The 19,140-nt window shown below is 40.3% G+C and overlaps 13 non-coding genes across 13 annotated transcripts; 6 read left to right on the top strand and 7 right to left on the bottom strand.

The window, feature by feature from the left end:
* Positions 1–2,174: 2,174 nt before the first annotated feature.
* LOC137409634 (5S ribosomal RNA) lies at positions 2,175–2,293 on the bottom strand. Its single transcript, XR_010980845.1, has one exon. It is a non-coding gene; the product is annotated as a 5S ribosomal RNA (ribosomal RNA).
* Positions 2,294–2,427: 134 nt separating this feature from the next.
* On the top strand, positions 2,428–2,546 carry LOC137409635 (5S ribosomal RNA). Its single transcript, XR_010980846.1, has one exon. It is a non-coding gene; the product is annotated as a 5S ribosomal RNA (ribosomal RNA).
* A 2,207-nt stretch (positions 2,547–4,753) lies between these two features.
* LOC137409063 (5S ribosomal RNA) lies at positions 4,754–4,872 on the bottom strand. The gene has a single exon (XR_010980309.1). It is a non-coding gene; the product is annotated as a 5S ribosomal RNA (ribosomal RNA).
* Positions 4,873–5,006: 134 nt separating this feature from the next.
* On the top strand, positions 5,007–5,125 carry LOC137409637 (5S ribosomal RNA). Its single transcript, XR_010980848.1, has one exon. It is a non-coding gene; the product is annotated as a 5S ribosomal RNA (ribosomal RNA).
* A 2,088-nt stretch (positions 5,126–7,213) lies between these two features.
* On the bottom strand, positions 7,214–7,332 carry LOC137409271 (5S ribosomal RNA). Its single transcript, XR_010980500.1, has one exon. It is a non-coding gene; the product is annotated as a 5S ribosomal RNA (ribosomal RNA).
* Positions 7,333–7,466: 134 nt separating this feature from the next.
* Positions 7,467–7,585, top strand: LOC137409174 (5S ribosomal RNA). Its single transcript, XR_010980412.1, has one exon. It is a non-coding gene; the product is annotated as a 5S ribosomal RNA (ribosomal RNA).
* Positions 7,586–9,728: 2,143 nt separating this feature from the next.
* LOC137409075 (5S ribosomal RNA) lies at positions 9,729–9,847 on the bottom strand. Its single transcript, XR_010980321.1, has one exon. It is a non-coding gene; the product is annotated as a 5S ribosomal RNA (ribosomal RNA).
* Positions 9,848–9,981: 134 nt separating this feature from the next.
* LOC137409211 (5S ribosomal RNA) lies at positions 9,982–10,100 on the top strand. Its single transcript, XR_010980447.1, has one exon. It is a non-coding gene; the product is annotated as a 5S ribosomal RNA (ribosomal RNA).
* A 2,142-nt stretch (positions 10,101–12,242) lies between these two features.
* On the bottom strand, positions 12,243–12,361 carry LOC137409273 (5S ribosomal RNA). The gene has a single exon (XR_010980502.1). It is a non-coding gene; the product is annotated as a 5S ribosomal RNA (ribosomal RNA).
* Positions 12,362–14,579: 2,218 nt separating this feature from the next.
* Positions 14,580–14,698, bottom strand: LOC137409194 (5S ribosomal RNA). Its single transcript, XR_010980431.1, has one exon. It is a non-coding gene; the product is annotated as a 5S ribosomal RNA (ribosomal RNA).
* A 134-nt stretch (positions 14,699–14,832) lies between these two features.
* LOC137409638 (5S ribosomal RNA) lies at positions 14,833–14,951 on the top strand. The gene has a single exon (XR_010980849.1). It is a non-coding gene; the product is annotated as a 5S ribosomal RNA (ribosomal RNA).
* A 2,147-nt stretch (positions 14,952–17,098) lies between these two features.
* LOC137409192 (5S ribosomal RNA) lies at positions 17,099–17,217 on the bottom strand. The gene has a single exon (XR_010980429.1). It is a non-coding gene; the product is annotated as a 5S ribosomal RNA (ribosomal RNA).
* Positions 17,218–17,351: 134 nt separating this feature from the next.
* On the top strand, positions 17,352–17,470 carry LOC137409639 (5S ribosomal RNA). The gene has a single exon (XR_010980850.1). It is a non-coding gene; the product is annotated as a 5S ribosomal RNA (ribosomal RNA).
* The last annotated feature ends 1,670 nt before the right edge of the window (positions 17,471–19,140 follow it).

Below are 19,140 nucleotides of genomic sequence, written 5' to 3' on the forward strand. Positions count from 1 at the left end.
CCGCGCGAGTAGCTTCAACTCCTAACGAAACAATCGTAGTACGTCTACTATATACACGTGTAAATTAGGATTCGTTTGCTCTCTTAACATCTGAAAGAGCGGTTAATCGCGCTGCAACGAAACATTCATGCGTACCATGTAAACTAGGATTCGTTCGCTCTCTCAATATTTGAAAGAGCGGTCAATCGCGCTGCCGGTTATTCGTCCAGCTCGCTCATTAGCTATGAAAAGCTATCGAGTTACTTCGAACGCATAGCTTAAAACTTTGCCATTGCGTAACGAATATTCCCGGCTCAAACGAATCGTTGATATTGTGCAAATTAGGAGTCGTGTGTACTCTCATACTTCGACGGCGTGGTTGTTCGCGCTCGATAATATTCGACTCGTTCACTCATTGGCTAAACGCATAGCGTTCAAGATCTCGCCGATTCGTACGAAGGTTGCAGGCTCGTTACCGCCGCTTCACGCGCTTTAGATTATTTCGTCAGCATTTTGAAAACTACGGTAAATATTTTCCTTTTAAATAATTATAATTGCGTGGAAATGACCTTACGCGAAAGTAGGCTTTTCGCTAGAGATAGTTCCGCAAAGATAAAAACTGATGGGGCAACCTTAGCTACGCGCTGGCCCGCGCTCATCACCGAACTTAGTTGCCGTCGTAACGTAGATTCCACGTTCCGGTTTGTAATTCGTTTCGAAACTAAATAACTAAACGAAACTCGACTCGGCCTTTCGCCGCAAAATACGCATTCTCGTAATGTAAACTCGAGCGATCGTCTTCGATCGTGATGAAACAAAACCGTACTCGCGGATGCGTAAAAGTCTAAAAGGTATATTGTGTCAAAAAGTTTCGAAACGAATTACAAACCGGAACGTGGAATCTACGTTACGACGGCAACTAAGTTCGGTGATGAGCGCGGGCCAGCGCGTAGCTAAGGTTGCTCCATCAGTTTTTATCTTTGCGGAATTATCTCTAGCGAAAAGCCTACTTTCGCGTAAGGTCATTTCCACGCGATTATAATTATTTAAAAGGAAAATATTTACCGTAGTTTTCAAAATGCTGACGAAATAATCTAAAGCGCGTGAAGCGGCGGTAACGAGCCTGCAACCTTCGTACGAATCGGCGAGATCTTGAACGCTATGCGTTTAGCCAATGAGTGAACGAGTCGAATATTATCGAGCGCGAACAACCACGCCGTCGAAGTATGAGAGTACACACGACTCCTAATTTGCACAATATCAACGATTCGTTTGAGCCGGGAATATTCGTTACGCAATGGCAAAGTTTTAAGCTATGCGTTCGAAGTAACTCGATAGCTTTTCATAGCTAATGAGCGAGCTGGACGAATAACCGGCAGCGCGATTGACCGCTCTTTCAAATATTGAGAGAGCGAACGAATCCTAGTTTACATGGTACGCATGAATGTTTCGTTGCAGCGCGATTAACCGCTCTTTCAGATGTTGAGAGAGCAAACGAATCCTAATTTACACGTGTATATAGTAGACATACTACGATTGTTTCGTTAGGAGTTGAAGCTACTCGCGCGGCGGTCGAACGCGAGCGTACTCGTTTGGAGGCTATTACACCATTTCTAAAGCATCGCTTTATTTGGTTCGACGTGAACATCTTTTTAACACACCTGTTCGCGTAAGTAAAAGCTTTCTATGTAGGGCTGTTTTCTTTCGAACTCGTAGATGAGAAGAACAAGCCAAAGAACGGCGCTTACTACTCACCTGTCTTTACACGCGTAGACATTAGATAGCCGGTAAACTAATAAGATCTACGATAGCGCGTCACTTTATGTCGAGAAAAAGTAACAAACTTCCTTTAAAAGAGATTTCTTCGGATTAAAAGTGAGAATATGTTATTTTTATGTTGAGATCGGACGCTGCAACAGTTTTCGTTATACACGAGTAGAGTACATCCTTCGACTACAAAAAGTGTCGCGCTTTAATTGATCACGCTTGCCAGAAGGGTTTTGACGCGGAAATGCAGCAGCAAAGTTATATATACTGTTACACACTACACGTACGTAGTACATAGTACATAGTACATAGTATATGTATATATATAACGCATACGTAGTACATGAACATGTACATGTACATGTACATGTAGATGAAGATAGCGTGAAGATCGCGATGAAGATAGCAAGATGTAAAAATAAATAAAAAGTCTACAGCACCCGGTATTCCCAGGCGGTCACCCATCCAAGTACTAACCGGGCTCGACGTTGCTTAGCTTCAGTGATCGGACGAGAACTGGCGTTTTCAACGTGATATGGCCGTAGACACTGATGCGCTCTTCGAGACACGCTATTAACGCAGAGTTATAATAATGCTCACCAAGCCGTGACTATATTGTCCAATGGGCGTTCGCTGATTATTGCCACGTTTCTCATTAGCGTCTGTTGAAGCTTACTAAATGTCTACGGCCATATCACGTTGAAAACGCCAGTTCTCGTCCGATCACTGAAGCTAAGCAACGTCGAGCCCGGTTAGTACTTGGATGGGTGACCGCCTGGGAATACCGGGTGCTGTAGACTTTTTATTTATTTTTACATCTTGCTATCTTCATCGCGATCTTCGCGCTATCTTCATCTACATGTACATGTACATGTACATGTACATGTTCATGTACATGAACATGTACTACGTATGCGTTATATATATACATATACTATGTACTATGTACTACGTACGTGTAGTGTGTAACAGTATATATAACTTTGCTGCTGCATTTCCGCGTCAAAACCCTTCTGGCAAGCGTGATCAATTAAAGCGCGACACTTTTTGTAGTCAAAGGATGTACTCTACTCGTGTATAACGAAAACTGTTGCAGCGTCCGATCTCAACATAAAAATAACATATTCTCACTTTTAATCCGAAGAAATCTCTTTTAAAGGAAGTTTGTTACTTTTTCTCGACATAAAGTGACGCGCTATCGTAGATCTTATTAGTTTACCGGCTATCTAATGTCTACGCGTGTAAAGACAGGTGAGTAGTAAGCGCCGTTCTTTGGCTTGTTCTTCTCATCTACGAGTTCGAAAGAAAACAGCCCTACATAGAAAGCTTTTACTTACGCGAACAGGTGTGTTAAAAAGATGTTCACGTCGAACCAAATAAAGCGATGCTTTAGAAATGGTGTAATAGCCTCCAAAGGAGTACGCTCGCGTTCGACCGCCGCGCGAGTAGCTTCAACTCCTAACGAAACAATCGTAGTATGTCTACTATATACACGTGTAAATTAGGATTCGTTTGCTCTCTCAACATCTGAAAGAGCGGTTAATCGCGCTGCAACGAAACATTCATGCGTACCATGTAAACTAGGATTCGTTCGCTCTCTCAATATTTGAAAGAGCGGTCAATCGCGCTGCCGGTTATTCGTCCAGCTCGCTCATTAGCTATGAAAAGCTATCGAGTTACTTCGAACGCATAGCTTAAAACTTTGCCATTGCGTAACGAATATTCCCGGCTCAAACGAATCGTTGATATTGTGCAAATTAGGAGTCGTGTGTACTCTCATACTTCGACGGCGTGGTTGTTCGCGCTCGATAATATTCGACTCGTTCACTCATTGGCTAAACGCATAGCGTTCAAGATCTCGCCGATTCGTACGAAGGTTGCAGGCTCGTTACCGCCGCTTCACGCGCTTTAGATTATTTCGTCAGCATTTTGAAAACTACGGTAAATATTTTCCTTTTAAATAATTATAATTGCGTGGAAATGACCTTACGCGAAAGTAGGCTTTTCGCTAGAGATAATTCCGCAAAGATAAAAACTGATGGAGCAACCTTAGCTACGCGCTGGCCCGCGCTCATCACCGAACTTAGTTGCCGTCGTAACGTAGATTCCACGTTCCGGTTTGTAATTCGTTTCGAAACTTTTCGACACAATTTACCTTTTAGACTTTTACGCATCCGCGAGTACGGTTTTGTTTCATCACGATCAAAGACGATCGCTCGAGTTTACATTACGAGAATGCGTATTTTGCGGCGAAGGCCGAGTCGAGTTTCGTTTAGTTATTTATTTTAGCTTTTAGGTAAACTCGTAACGCCGACATACGAGTTGCGCAATTAAAAGGAAATCTTAACGCGAGTTTCTTGAGCTATTACGCCGCGCAAAATGATAACGAATCGAAATTATATCCTCTTTAAAATACACGGGTAGCAGCGGCGCATGGCTGGTGAAGATGAAGAGATTGAAGCTAGCCGGATAGCATCAAGTACTAATAATATTCATATTATCCAGTTTCGGCTAAAACCTTTGAATGGAAATGATTTTTTATTTTATATCAAAAGATAGAGCGAATTAAAAGACTTTTAAATGGAAATGATTTTTTATTTTATATCAAAAGATAGAGCGAATTAAAAGACTTTTAAATGGAAATGATTTTCTAGTTTATATCAAAAGATAGAGCGAATTAAAAGACTTTTAAATGGAAATGATTTTTTATTTTATATCAAAAGATAGAGCGAATTAAGAGACTTTTAAATGGAAATGATTTTTTGTTTTAAATCAAGAGATAGAGCGAATTAAAAGACTTTTAAATGGAAATGATTTTTTATTTTACATCAAGAGATAGAGCGAATTAAAAGACTTTCAAGCGAAAATGATTTTTTATTTTACATCAAGAGATAGAGCGAATTAAAAGACTTTCAAGCGGAAATGATTTTTTATTATATATCAAGAGATAGAGTGAGTTAAAGAAGCTTGAAAATTCTAAATTAGTATAATTTTGATAAAAACTAAAGGTCTACAGCACCCGGTATTCTCAGGCGGTCACCCATCCAAGTACTAACCGGGCTCGACGTTGCTTAGCTTCAGTGATCGGACGAGAACTGGCGTTTTCAACGTGATATGGCCGTAGACATTTAGTAAGCTTCAACAGACGCTAATGAGAAACGTGGCAATAATCAGCGAACGCCCATTGGACAATATAGTCACGGCTTGGTGAGCATTATTATAACTCTGCGTTAATAGCGTGTCTCGAAGAGCGCATCAGTGTCTACGGCCATATCACGTTGAAAACGCCAGTTCTCGTCCGATCACTGAAGCTAAGCAACGTCGAGCCCGGTTAGTACTTGGATGGGTGACCGCCTGGGAATACCGGGTGCTGTAGACTTTTTATTTATTTTTACATCTTGCTATCTTCATCGCGATCTTCGCGCTATCTTCATCTACATGTACATGTACATGTACATGTACATGTTCATGTACTACGTATGCGTTATATATATATATACATATACTATGTACTATGTACTACGTACGTGTAGTGTGTAACAGTATATATAACTTTGCTGCTGCATTTCCGCGTCAAAACCCTTCTGGCAAGCGTGATCAATTAAAGCGCGACACTTTTTGTAGTCGAAGGATGTACTCTACTCGTGTATAACGAAAACTGTTGCAGCGTCCGATCTCAACATAAAAATAACATATTCTCACTTTTAATCCGAAGAAATCTCTTTTAAAGGAAGTTTGTTACTTTTTCTCGACATAAAGTGACGCGCTATCGTAGATCTTATTAGTTTACCGGCTATCTAATGTCTACGCGTGTAAAGACAGGTGAGTAGTAAGCGCCGTTCTTTGGCTTGTTCTTCTCATCTACGAGTTCGAAAGAAAACAGCCCTACATAGAAAGCTTTTACTTACGCGAACAGGTGTGTTAAAAAGATGTTCACGTCGAACCAAATAAAGCGATGCTTTAGAAATGGTGTAATAGCCTCCAAACGAGTACGCTCGCGTTCGACCGCCGCGCGAGTAGCTTCAACTCCTAACGAAACAATCGTAGTACGTCTACTATATACACGTGTAAATTAGGATTCGTTTGCTCTCTCAACATCTGAAAGAGCGGTTGATCGCGCTGCAACGAAACATTCATGCGTACCATGTAAACTAGGATTCGTTCGCTCTCTCAATATTTGAAAGAGCGGTCAATCGCGCTGCCGGTTATTCGTCCAGCTCGCTCATTAGCTATGAAAAGCTATCGAGTTACTTCGAACGCATAGCTTAAAACTTTGCCATTGCGTAACGAATATTCCCGGCTCAAACGAATCGTTGATATTGTGCAAATTAGGAGTCGTGTGTACTCTCATACTTCGACGGCGTGGTTGTTCGCGCTCAATAATATTCGACTCGTTCACTCATTGGCTAAATGCATAGCGTTCAAGATCTCGCCGATTCGTACGAAGGTTGCAGGCTCGTTACCGCCGCTTCACGCGCTTTAGATTATTTCGTCAGCATTTTGAAAACTACGGTAAATATTTTCCTTTTAATTAATTATAATTGCGTGGAAATGACCTTACGCGAAAGTAGGCTTTTCGCTAGAGATAGTTCCGCAAAGATAAAAACTGATGGAGCAACCTTAGCTACGCGCTGGCCCGCGCTCATCACCGAACTTAGTTGCCGTCGTAACGTAGATTCCACGTTCCGGTTTGTAATTCGTTTCGAAACTTTTTGACACAATTTACCTTTTAGACTTTTACGCATCCGCGAGTACGGTTTTGTTTCATCACGATCGAAGACGATCGCTCGAGTTTACATTACGAGAATGCGTATTTTGCGGCGAAAGGCCGAGTCGAGTTTCGTTTAGTTATTTATTTTAGCTTTTAGGTAAACTCGTAACGCCGACATACGAGTTGCGCAATTAAAAGGAAATCTTAACGCGAGTTTCTTGAGCTATTACGCCGCGCAAAATGAAAACGAATCGAAATTATATCCTCTTTAAAATACACGGGTAGCAGCGGCGCATGGCTGGTGAAGATGAGGAGATTGAAGCTAGCCGGATAGCATCAAGTACTAATAATATTCATATTATCCAGTTTCGGCTAAAACCTTTGAATGGAAATGATTTTTTATTTTATATCAAAAGATAGAGCGAATTAAAAGACTTTTAAATGGAAATGATTTTTTATTTTATATCAAAAGATAGAGCGAATTAAAAGACTTTTAAATGGAAATGATTTTTTATTTTATATCAAGAGATAGAGCGAATTAAGAGACTTTTAAATGGAAATGATTTTTTGTTTTAAATCAAGAGATAGAGCGAATTAAAAGACTTTCAAGCGGAAATGATTTTTTATTTTACATCAAGAGATAGAGCGAATTAAAAGACTTTCAAGCGGAAATGATTTTTTATTCTATATCAAGAGATAGAGTGAATTAAAGAAGCTTGAAAATTCTAAATTAGTATAATTTTGATAAAAACTAAAGGTCTACAGCACCCGGTATTCCCAGGCGGTCACCCATCCAAGTACTAACCGGGCTCGACGTTGCTTAGCTTCAGTGATCGGACGAGAACTGGCGTTTTCAACGTGATATGGCCGTAGACATTTAGTAAGCTTCAACAGACGCTAATGAGAAACGTGGCAATAATCAGCGAACGCCCATTGGACAATATAGTCACGGCTTGGTGAGCATTATTATAACTCTGCGTTAATAGCGTGTCTCGAAGAGCGCATCAGTGTCTACGGCCATATCACGTTGAAAACGCCAGTTCTCGTCCGATCACTGAAGCTAAGCAACGTCGAGCCCGGTTAGTACTTGGATGGGTGACCGCCTGGAAATACCGGGTGCTGTAGACTTTTTATTTATTTTTACATCTTGCTATCTTCATCGCGATCTTCGCGCTATCTTCATCTACATGTACATGTACATGTACTTGTTCATGTACTACGTATGCGTTATATATATATACATATACTATGTACTATGTACTATGTACTACGTACGTGTAGTGTGTAACAGTATATATAACTTTGCTGCTGCATTTCCGCGTCAAAACCCTTCTGGCAAGCGTGATCAATTAAAGCGCGACACTTTTTGTAGTCGAAGGATGTACTCTACTCGTGTATAACGAAAACTGTTGCAGCGTCCGATCTCAACATAAAAATAACATATTCTCACTTTTAATCCGAAGAAATCTCTTTTAAAGGAAGTTTGTTACTTTTTCTCGACATAAAGTGACGCGCTATCGTAGATCTTATTAGTTTACCGGCTATCTAATGTCTACGCGTGTAAAGACAGGTGAGTAGTAAGCGCCGTTCTTTGGCTTGTTCTTCTCATCTACGAGTTTGAAAGAAAACAGCCCTACATAGAAAGCTTTTACTTACGCGAACAGGTGTGTTAAAAAGATGTTCACGTCGAACCAAATAAAGCGATGCTTTAGAAATGGTGTAATAGCCTCCAAACGAGTACGCTCGCGTTCGACCGCCGCGCGAGTAGCTTCAACTCCTAACGAAACAATCGTAGTACGTCTACTATATACACGTGTAAATTAGGACTCGTTTGCTCTCTCAACATCTGAAAGAGCGGTTAATCGCGCTGCAACGAAACATTCATGCGTACCATGTAAACTAGGATTCGTTCGCTCTCTCAATATTTGAAAGATCGGTCAATCGCGCTGCCGGTTATTCGTCCAGCTCGCTCATTAGCTATGAAAAGCTATCGAGTTACTTCGAACGCATAGCTTAAAACTTTGCCATTGCGTAACGAATATTCCCGGCTCAAACGAATCGTTGAAATTGTGCAAATTAGGAGTCGTGTGTACTCTCATACTTCGACGGCGTGGTTGTTCGCGCTCGATAATATTCGACTCGTTCACTCATTGGCTAAACGCATAGCGTTCAAGATCTCGCCGATTCGTACGAAGGTTGCAGGCTCGTTACCGCCGCTTCACGCGCTTTAGATTATTTCGTCAGCATTTTGAAAACTACGGTAAATATTTTCCTTTTAAATAATTATAATTGCGTGGAAATGACCTTACGCGAAAGTAGGCTTTTCGCTAGAGATATTTCCGCAAAGATAAAAACTGATGGAGCAACCTTAGCTACGCGCTGGCCCGCGCTCATCACCGAACTTAGTTGCCGTCGTAACGTAGATTCCACGTTCCGGTTTGTAATTCGTTTCGAAACTTTTTGACACAATTTACCTTTTAGACTTTTACGCATCCGCGAGTACGGTTTTGTTTCATCACGATCGAAGACGATCGCTCGAGTTTACATTACGAGAATGCGTATTTTGCGGCGAAAGGCCGAGTCGAGTTTCGTTTAGTTATTTATTTTAGCTTTTAGGTAAACTCGTAACGCCGACATACGAGTTGCGCAATTAAAAGGAAATCTCAACGCGAGTTTCTTGAGCTATTACGCCGCGCAAAATGAAAACGAATCGAAATTATATCCTCTTTAAAATACACGGGTAGCAGCGGCGCATGGCTGGTGAAGATGAGGAGATTGAAGCTAGCCGGATAGCATCAAGTACTAATAATATTCATATTATCCAGTTTCGGCTAAAACCTTTGAATGGAAATGATTTTTTATTTTATATCAAAAGATAGAGCGAATTAAAAGACTTTTAAATGGAAATGATTTTTTATTTTATATCAAAAGATAGAGCGAATTAAAAGACTTTTAAATGGAAATGATTTTTCATTCTATATCAAAAGATAGAGCGAATTAAAAGACTTTTAAATGGAAATGATTTTTTATTTTACATCAAGAGATAGAGCGAATTAAGAGACTTTTAAATGGAAATGATTTTTTGTTTTAAATCAAGAGATAGAGCGAATTAAAAGACTTTTAGATGGAAATGATTTTTTATTTTACATCAAGAGATAGAGCGAATTAAAAGACTTTCAAGCGGAAATGATTGTTTATTCTATATCAAGAGATAGAGTGAATTAAAGAAGCTTGAAAATTCTAAATTAGTATAATTTTGATAAAAACTAAAGGTCTACAGCACCCGGTATTCCCAGGCGGTCACCCATCCAAGTACTAACCGGGCTCGACGTTGCTTAGCTTCAGTGATCGGACGAGAACTGGCGTTTTCAACGTGATATAGCCGTAGACATTTAGTAAGCTTCAACAGACGCTAATGAGAAACGTGGCAATAATCAGCGAACGCCCATTGGACAATATAGTCACGGCTTGGTGAGCATTATTATAACTCTGCGTTAATAGCGTGTCTCGAAGAGCGCATCAGTGTCTACGGCCATATCACGTTAAAAATGCCAGTTCTCGTCCGATCACTGAAGCTAAGCAACGTCGAGCCCGGTTAGTACTTGAATGGGTGACCGCCTGGGAATACCGGTTGCTGTAGACTTTTTATTTATTTTTACATCTTGCTATCTTCATCGCGATCTTCGCGCTATCTTCATCTACATGTACATCTACATGTACATGTACATGTTCATGTACTATGTATGTGTTATATATATATACATATACTATGTACTATGTACTACGTACGTGTAGTGTGTAACAGTATATATAACTTTGCTGCTGCATTTCCGCGTCAAAACCCTTCTGGCAAGCGTGATCAATTACAGCGCGACACTTTTTGTAGTCGAAGGATGTACTCTACTCGTGTATAACGAAAACTGTTGCAGCGTCCGATCTCAACATAAAAATAACATATTCTCACTTTTAATCCGAAGAAATCTCTTTTAAAGGAAGTTTGTTACTTTTTCTCGACATAAAGTGACGCGCTATCGTAGATCTTATTAGTTTACCGGCTATCTAATGTCTACGCGTGTAAAGACAGGTGAGTAGTAAGCGCCGTTCTTTGGCTTGTTCTTCTCATCTACGAGTTCGAAAGAAAACAGCCCTACATAGAAAACTTTTACTTACGCGAACAGGTGTGTTAAAAAGATGTTCACGTCGAACCAAATAAAGCGATGCTTTAGAAATGGTGTAATAGCCTCCAAACGAGTACGCTCGCGTTCGACCGCCGCGCGAGTAGCTTCAACTCCTAACGAAACAATCGTAGTACGTCTACTATATACACGTGTAAATTAGGATTCGTTTGCTCTCTCAACATCTGAAAGAGCGGTTAATCGCGCTGCAACGAAACATTCATGCGTACCATGTAAACTAGGATTCGTTCGCTCTCTCAATATTTGAAAGAGCGGTCAATCGCGCTGCCGGTTATTCGTCCAGCTCGCTCATTAGCTATGAAAAGCTATCGAGTTACTTCGAACGCATAGCTTAAAACTTTGCCATTGCGTAACGAATATTCCCGGCTCAAACGAATCGTTGATATTGTGCAAATTAGGAGTCGTGTGTACTCTCATACTTCGACGGCGTGGTTGTTCGCGCTCGATAATATTCGACTCGTTCACTCATTGGCTAAACGCATAGCGTTCAAGATCTCGCCGATTCGTACGAAGGTTGCAGGCTCGTTACCGCCGCTTCACGCGCTTTAGATTATTTCGTCAGCATTTTGAAAACTACGGTAAATATTTTCCTTTTAAATAATTATAATTGCGTGGAAATGACCTTACGCGAAAGTAGGCTTTTCGCTAGAGATATTTCCGCAAAGATAAAAACTGATGGAGCAACCTTAGCTACGCGCTGGCCCGCGCTCATCACCGAACTTAGTTGCCGTCGTAACGTAGATTCCACGTTTCGGTTTGTAATTCGTTTCGAAACTTTTTGACACAATTTACCTTTTAGACTTTTACGCATCCGCGAGTACGGTTTTGTTTCATCACGACCGAAGACGATCGCTCGAGTTTACATTACGAGAATGCGTATTTTGCGGCGAAAGGCCGAGTCGAGTTTCGTTTAGTTATTTATTTTAGCTTTTAGGTAAACTCGTAACGCCGACATACGAGTTGCGCAATTAAAAGGAAATCTTAACGCGAGTTTCTTGAGCTATTACGCCGCGCAAAATGAAAACGAATCGAAATTATATCCTCTTTAAAATACACGGGTAGCAGCGGCGCATGGCTGGTGAAGATGAGGAGATTGAAGCTAGCCGGATAGCATCAAGTACTAATAATATTCATATTATCCAGTTTAGGCTAAAACCTTTGAATGGAAATGATTTTTTATTTTATATCAAAAGATAGAGCGAATTAAAAGACTTTTAAATGGAAATGATTTTTTATTTTATATCAAAAGATAGAGCGAATTAAAAGACTTTTAAATGGAAATGATTTTTTATTTTATATCAAGAGATAGAGCGAATTAAGAGACTTTTAAATGGAAATGATTTTTTGTTTTAAATCAAGAGATAGAGCGAATTAAAAGACTTTTAAATGGAAATGATTTTTTATTTTACATCAAGAGATAGAGCGAATTAAAAGACTTTCAAGCGGAAATGATTTTTTATTTTACATCAAGAGATAGAGCGAATTAAAAGACTTTCAAGCGGAAATGATATTTTATTCTATATCAAGAGATAGAGTGAATTAAAGAAGCTTGAAAATTCTAAATTAGTATAATTTTGATAAAAACTAAAGGTCTACAGCACCCGGTATTCCCAGGCGGTCACCCATCCAAGTACTAACCGGGCTCGACGTTGCTTAGCTTCAGTGATCGGACGAGAACTGGCGTTTTCAACGTGATATGGCCGTAGACATTTAGTAAGCTTCAACAGACGCTAATGAGAAACGTGGCAATAATCAGCGAACGCCCATTAGACAATATAGTCACGGCTTGGTGAGCATTATTATAACTCTGCGTTAATAGCGTGTCTCGAAGAGCGCATCAGTGTCTACGGCCATATCACGTTGAAAACGCCAGTTCTTGTCCGATCGCTGAAGCTAAGCAACGTCGAGACCGGTTAGTACTTGGATATATAACGCATACGAAGTACATGTTCATGTACATGTTCATGTACATGAACATGTACTACGTATGCGTTATATATATATATACATATACTATGTACTATGTACTATGTACTACGTACGTGTAGTGTGTAACAGTATATATAACTTTGCTGCTGCATTTCCGCGTCAAAACCCTTCTGGCAAGCGTGATCAATTAAAGCGCGACACTTTTTGTAGTCGAAGGATGTACTCTACTCGTGTATAACGAAAACTGTTGCAGCGTCCGATCTCAACATAAAAATAACATATTCTCACTTTTAATCCGAAGAAATCTCTTTTAAAGGAAGTTTGTTACTTTTTCTCGACATAAAGTGACGCGCTATCGTAGATCTTATTAGTTTACCGGCTATCTAATGTCTACGCGTGTAAAGACAGGTGAGTAGTAAGCGCCGTTCTTTGGCTTGTTCTTCTCATCTACGAGTTCGAAAGAAAACAGCCCTACATAGAAAGCTTTTACTTACGCGAACAGGTGTGTTAAAAAGATGTTCACGTCGAACCAAATAAAGCGATGCTTTAGAAATGGTGTAATAGCCTCCAAACGAGTACGCTCGCGTTCGACCGCCGCGCGAGTAGCTTCAACTCCTAACGAAACAATCGTAGTACGTCTACTATATACACGTGTAAATTAGGATTCGTTTGCTCTCTCAACATCTGAAAGAGCGGTTAATCGCGCTGCAACGAAACATTCATGCGTACCATGTAAACTAGGATTCGTTCGCTCTCTCAATATTTGAAAGAGCGGTCAATCGCGCTGCCGGTTATTCGTCCAGCTCGCTCATTAGCTATGAAAAGCTATCGAGTTACTTCGAACGCATAGCTTAAAACTTTGCCATTGCGTAACGAATATTCCCGGCTCAAACGAATCGTTGATATTGTGCAAATTAGGAGTCGTGTGTACTCTCATACTTCGACGGCGTGGTTGTTCGCGCTCGATAATATTCGACTCGTTCACTCATTGGCTAAACGCATAGCGTTCAAGATCTCGCCGATTCGTACAAAGGTTGCAGGCTCGTTACCGCCGCTTCACGCGCTTTAGATTATTTCGTCAGCATTTTGAAAACTACGGTAAATATTTTCCTTTTAAATAATTATAATTGCGTGGAAATGACCTTACGCGAAAGTAGGCTTTTCGCTAGAGATAGTTCCGCAAAGATAAAAACTGATGGAGCAACCTTAGCTACGCGCTGGCCCGCGCTCATCACCGAACTTAGTTGCCGTCGTAACGTAGATTCCACGTTTCGGTTTGTAATTTGTTTCGAAACTTTTTGACACAATTTACCTTTTAGACTTTTACGCATCCGCGAGTACGGTTTTGTTTCATCACGACCGAAGACGATCGCTCGAGTTTACATTACGAGAATGCGTATTTTGCGGCGAAAGGCCGAGTCGAGTTTCGTTTAGTTATTTATTTTAGCTTTTAGGTAAACTCGTAACGCCGACATACGAGTTGCGCAATTAAAAGGAAATCTTAACGCAAGTTTCTTGAGCTATTACGCCGCGCAAAATGAAAACGAATCGAAATTATATCCTCTTTAAAATACTCGGGTAGCAGCGGCGCATGGCTGGTGAAGATGAGGAGATTGAAGCTAGCCGGATAGCATCAAGTACTAATAATATTCATATTATCCAGTTTCGGCTAAAACCTTTGAATGGAAATGATTTTTTATTTTATATCAAAAGATAGAGCGAATTAAAAGACTTTTAAATGGAAATGATTTTTTATTTTATATCAAAAGATAGAGCGAATTAAAAGACTTTTAAATGGAAATGATTTTTTATTTTATATCAAGAGATAGAGCGAATTAAAAGACTTTCAAGCGGAAATGATTTTTTATTTTACATCAAGAGATAGAGCGAATTAAAAGACTTTCAAGCGGAAATGATTTTTTATTCTATATCAAGAGATAGAGTGAATTAAAGAAGCTTGAAAATTCTAAATTAGTATAATTTTGATAAAAACTAAAGGACTACAGCACCCGGTATTCCCAGGCGGTCACCCATCCAAGTACTAACCGGGCTCGACGTTGCTTAGCTTCAGTGATCGGACGAGAACTGGCGTTTTCAACGTGATATGGCCTTAGACATTTAGTAAGCTTCAACAGACGCTAATGAGAAACGTGGCAATAATCAGCGAACGCCCATTGGACAATATAGTCACGGCTTGGTGAGCATTATTATAACTCTGCGTTAATAGCGTGTCTCGAAGAGCGCATCAGTGTCTACGGCCATATCACGTTGAAAACGCCAGTTCTCGTCCGATCACTGAAGCTAAGCAACGTCGAGCCCGGTTAGTACTTGGATGGGTGACCGCCTGGGAATACCGGGTGCTGTAGACTTTTTATTTATTTTTACATCTTGCTATCTTCATCGCGATCTTCGCGCTATCTTCATCTACATGTACATGTACATGTACATGTACATGTTCATGTACTACGTATGCGTTATATATATACATATACTATGTACTATGTACTATGTACTACGTACGTGTAGTGTGTAACAGTATATATAACTTTGCTGCTGCATTTCCGCGTCAAAACCCTTCTGGCAAGCGTGATCAATTAAAGCGCGACACTTTTTGTAGTCGAAGGATGTACTCTACTCGTGTATAACGAAAACTGTTGCAGCGTCCGATCTCAACATAAAAATAACATATTCTCACTTTTAATCCAAAGAAATCTCTTTTAGAGGAAGTTTGTTACTTTTTTTCGACATAAAGTGACGCGCTATCGTAGATCTTATTAGTTTACCGTCTATCTAATGTCTACGCGTGTAAAGACAGGTGAGTAGTAAGCGCCGTTCTTTGGCTTGTTCTTCTCATCTACGAGTTCGAAAGAAAACAGCCCTACATAGAAAGCTTTTACTTACGCGAACAGGTGTGTTAAAAAGATGTTCACGTCGAACCAAATAAAGCGATGCTTTAGAAATGGTGTAATAGCCTCCAAACGAGTACGCTCGCGTTCGACCGCCGCGCGAGTAGCTTCAACTCCTAACGAAACAATCGTAGTACGTCTACTATATACACGTGTAAAATAGGATTCGTTTGCTCTCTTAACATCTGAAAGAGCGGTTAATCGCGCTGCAACGAAACATTCATGCGTACCATGTAAACTAGGATTCGTTCGCTCTCTCAATATTTGAAAGAGCGGTCAATCGCGCTGCCGGTTATTCGTCCAGCTCGCTCATTAGCTATGAAAAGCTATCGAGTTACTTCGAACGCATAGCTTAAAACTTTGCCATTGCGTAACGAATATTCCCGGCTCAAACGAATCGTTGATATTGTGCAAACTAGGAGTCGTATGTACTCTCATACTTCGACGGCGTGGTTGTTCGCGCTCGATAATATTCGACTCGTTCACTCATTGGCTAAACGCATAGCGTTCAAGATCTCGCCGATTCGTACGAAGGTTGCAGGCTCGTTACCGCCGCTTCACGCGCTTTAGATTATTTCGTCAGCATTTTGAAAACTACGGTAAATATTTTCCTTTTAAATAATTATAATTGCGTGGAAATGACCTTACGCGAAAGTAGGTTTTTCGCTAGAGATATTTCCGCAAAGATAAAAACTGATGGAGCAACCTTAGCTACGCGCTGGCCCGCGCTCATCACCGAACTTAGTTGCCGTCGTAACGTCGATTCCACGTTTCGGTTTGTAATTCGTTTCGAAACTTTTTGACACAATTTACCTTTTAGACTTTTACGCATCCGCGAGTACGGTTTTGTTTCATCACGACCGAAGACGATCGCTCGAGTTTACATTACGAGAATGCGTATTTTGCGGCGAAAGGCCGAGTCGAGTTTCGTTTAGTTATTTATTTTAGCTTTTAGGTAAACTCGTAACGCCGACATACGAGTTGCGCAATTAAAAGGAAATCTTAACGCGAGTTTCTTGAGCTATTACGCCGCGCAAAATGAAAACGAATCGAAATTATATCCTCTTTAAAATACACGGGTAGCAGCGGCGCATGGCTGGTGAAGATGAGGAGATTGAAGCTAGCCGGATAGCATCAAGTACTAATAATATTCATATTATCCAGTTTCGGCTAAAACCTTTGAATGGAAATGATTTTTTATTTTATATCAAAAGATAGAGCGAATTAAAAGACTTTTAAATGGAAATGATTTTTTATTTTATATCAAAAGATAGAGCGAATTAAAAGACTTTTAAATGGAAATGATTTTTTATTTTATATCAAGAGATAGAGCGAATTAAGAGACTTTTAAATGGAAATGATTTTTTGTTTTAAATCAAGAGATAGAGCGAATTAAAAGACTTTTAAATGGAAATGATTTTTTATTTTACATCAAGAGATAGAGCGAATTAAAAGACTTTCAAGCGGAAATGATTTTTTATTTTACATCAAGAGATAGAGCGAATTAAAAGACTTTCAAGCGGAAATGATTTTTTATTCTATATCAAGAGATAGAGTGAATTAAAGAAGCTTGAAAATTCTAAATTAGTATAATTTTGATAAAAACTAAAGGTCTACAGCACCCGGTATTCCCAGGCGGTCACCCATTCAAGTACTAACCGGGCTCGACGTTGCTTAGCTTCAGTGATCGGACGAGAACTGGCGTTTTCAACGTGATATGGCCTTAGACATTTAGTAAGCTTCAACAGACGCTAATGAGAAACGTGGCAATAATCAGCGAACGCCCATTGGACAATATAGTCACGGCTTGGTGAGCATTATTATAACTCTGCGTTAATAGCGTGTCTCGAAGAGCGCATCAGTGTCTACGGCCATATCACGTTGAAAACGCCAGTTCTCGTCCGATCACTGAAGCTAAGCAACGTCGAGCCCGGTTAGTACTTGGATGGGTGACCGCCTGGGAATACCGGGTGCTGTAGACTTTTTATTTATTTTTACATCTTGCTATCTTCATCGCGATCTTCGCGCTATCTTCATCTACATGTACATGTACATGTACATGTTCATGTACATGAACATGTACTACGTATGCGTTATATATATATACATATACTATGTACTATGTACTACGTACGTGTAGTGTGTAACAGTATATATAACTTTGCTGCTGCATTTCCGCGTCAAAACCCTTCTGGCAAGCGTGATCAATTAAAGCGCGACACTTTTTGTAGTCGAAGGATGTACTCTACTCGTGTATAACGAAAACTGTTGCAGCGTCCGATCTCAACATAAAAATAACATATTCTCACTTTTAATCCGAAGAAATCTCTTTTAAAGGAAGTTTGTTACTTTTTCTCGACATAAAGTGACGCGCTATCGTAGATCTTATTAGTTTACCGGCTATCTAATGTCTACGCGTGTAAAGACCGGTGAGTAGTAAGCGCCGTTCTTTGGCTTGTTCTTCTCATCTACGAGTTCGAAAGAAAACAGCCCTACATAGAAAGCTTTTACTTACGCGAACAGGTGTGTTAAAAAGATGTTCACGTCGAACCAAATAAAGCGATGCTTTAGAAATGGTGTAATAGCCTCCAAACGAGTACGCTCGCGTTCGACCGCCGCGCGAGTAGCTTCAACTCCTAACGAAACAATCGTAGTACGTCTACTATATACACGTGTAAATTAGGATTCGTTTGCTCTCTTAACATCTGAAAGAGCGGTTAATCGCGCTGCAACGAAACATTCATGCGTACCATGTAAACTAGGATTCGTTCGCTCTCTCAATATTTGAAAGAGCGGTCAATCGCGCTGCCGGTTATTCGTCCAGCTCGCTCATTAGCTATGAAAAGCTATCGAGTTACTTCGAACGCATAGCTTAAAACTTTGCCATTGCGTAACGAATATTCCCGGCTCAAACGAATCGTTGATATTGTGCAAACTAGGAGTCGTATGTACTCTCATACTTCGACGGCGTGGTTGTTCGCGCTCGATAATATTCGACTCGTTCACTCATTGGCTAAACGCATAGCGTTCAAGATCTCGCCGATTCGTACGAAGGTTGCAGGCTCGTTACCGCCGCTTCACGCGCTTTAGATTATTTCGTCAGCATTTTGAAAACTACGGTAAATATTTTCCTTTTAAATAATTATAATTGCGTGGAAATGACCTTACGCGAAAGTAGGTTTTTCGCTAGAGATATTTCCGCAAAGATAAAAACTGATGGAGCAACCTTAGCTACGCGCTGGCCCGCGCTCATCACCGAACTTAGTTGCCGTCGTAACGTCGATTCCACGTTTCGGTTTGTAATTCGTTTCGAAACTTATTGACACAATTTACCTTTTAGACTTTTACGCATCCGCGAGTACGGTTTTGTTTCATCACGACCGAAGACGATCGCTCGAGTTTACATTACGAGAATGCGTATTTTGCGGCGAAAGGCCGAGTCGAGTTTCGTTTAGTTATTTATTTTAGCTTTTAGGTAAACTCGTAACGCCGACATACGAGTTGCGCAATTAAAAGGAAATCTTAACGCGAGTTTCTTGAGCTATTACGCCGCGCAAAATGAAAACGAATCGAAATTATATCCTCTTTAAAATACACGGGTAGCAGCGGCGCATGGCTGGTGAAGATGAGGAGATTGAAGCTAGCCGGATAG

Source organism: Watersipora subatra, chromosome 11 (genome assembly GCF_963576615.1).
Source record: "Watersipora subatra chromosome 11, tzWatSuba1.1, whole genome shotgun sequence".
Classification (NCBI taxonomy): domain Eukaryota; kingdom Metazoa; phylum Bryozoa; class Gymnolaemata; order Cheilostomatida; family Watersiporidae; genus Watersipora; species Watersipora subatra.